The sequence below is a fragment of the Etheostoma spectabile genome, chromosome 13 (genome assembly GCF_008692095.1).
Source record: "Etheostoma spectabile isolate EspeVRDwgs_2016 chromosome 13, UIUC_Espe_1.0, whole genome shotgun sequence".
Taxonomy (NCBI): Eukaryota; Metazoa; Chordata; class Actinopteri; order Perciformes; family Percidae; genus Etheostoma; species Etheostoma spectabile.
In genome coordinates this window covers 3,605,661-3,606,973 of record NC_045745.1, presented here as the reverse complement: position 1 = coordinate 3,606,973, position 1,313 = coordinate 3,605,661, and the positions used below count along the sequence as shown (strand labels likewise).

At 39.1% G+C, this 1,313-nt stretch overlaps 1 protein-coding gene and 1 long non-coding RNA gene across 4 annotated transcripts in view; one reads left to right on the top strand and one right to left on the bottom strand.

Moving 5' to 3' along the window:
- Positions 1–1,302, bottom strand: part of LOC116700174 (uncharacterized) — a 25,167-nt gene extending 23,865 nt beyond the window's left edge. The window contains exon 1 of the long non-coding RNA XR_004334588.1: positions 1,206–1,302. This is a non-coding gene — a long non-coding RNA (uncharacterized LOC116700174). The remainder of the gene's footprint in view (positions 1–1,205) is intronic.
- sptbn4a (spectrin, beta, non-erythrocytic 4a) overlaps positions 1–1,313 on the top strand; it is a 37,995-nt gene that overhangs the window by 9,652 nt on the left and 27,030 nt on the right. The window lies entirely within an intron of this gene.

Genomic DNA, 1,313 nt, shown 5'->3' with positions numbered 1-1,313 from the left:
ATTGGCATTTCTTTAAACCAATCACAATCCTCAGGGGCGGCGCTAGGCACAGCAAAAAGCTGTAATCCCGCTGCAAAATAGTCCCGGGAAAGGAACTTGTTTAGGTGGAACATGGGTTCGTTCAAAGGTAGTTTTAGTCGTGAAACAGAAAATTCAGACTGGACAGATAGTCTAGCTAGCTGTGTGGATTTACCCTGCAGAGATCTGAGGACACAGGTAACCATAGTCCTCAGATTGGACAGATAGTCTAGCTAGCTGTCTGGATTTACCCTGCAGAGAGTCGAGGACCAGGTAACCATAGTCCTCAGTTTGGACAGATAGTCTAGCTAGCTGTCTGGATTTACTCTGCAGAGATCTGAGGACCAGGTAACCATAGTCCCTACGATTGGACAGATAGTCTAGCTAGCTGTCTGATTACCCTGCAGAGATCTGAGGACCAGGTAACCCATAGTCCTCAAAATCGCGCCAGTTTAGAATGCCAACACACAGAAAGAGGAAGAGGACGGACATAAATGAGAAATTTAGATTTCCAAATTTCCATCAACAAAGGAGCAATCCTGGAAGCGGGACGTTGAGGATATGGATTAGTTATAATGTTAATAATAATAAACAATCTTTTTACCATAATCACCTGTAGTATCTTCCAAAGTATATAGAAATTTCTTTTAAGGCCATTTCCTCAAATTGAGTTTTCTTATACTCTGAGCCAGAAATATGTCTTCAGTAGCGCTTACAAACACTAAACGTTCCAGTTGCACTCCTATCTATATTCAAAAGGTTTGTACAGAGTGCGTTGCTTGAATATCATTCAAAGGCTGATTTTTAGAACATTTTATTCTTAAAAACTTGATTTTGGTATATATTTTATGATATATGGAGGGATATAAAGATTTATCCATAATCCCCTTTGTAAAATCTTTTGACTAGTATGCCAACAAAATGAAACAATTTTCATCGATCATCAATTTCATCAATTTCAAACCTGGTTTTATTCAATGTTCAATGGTGATATCTGTTAATTAAAATGTTTTCCCTATTCACCTGCAGTGTCTCCGTCTTAATCACTGAGGACATTCACACAATTTGACATATGCATTTTACAAAAAGGTTAATCAATTCAATAAAATACTAATCCAAGACACATTTAAATATACTTAAATAACCAAAGCTCCTGAGTGCAGAATAATAAAGTATTTTTAGTGTACAGCAGTGTTTCTCAACGGGGGTGGTACAGCCCCCCTGTGGGCGTTCAGAGGATGACAGGGCGCTGGAAGAAATATTGTGGAAAGGGGGGCGTTGTGATGCTTTTGGGG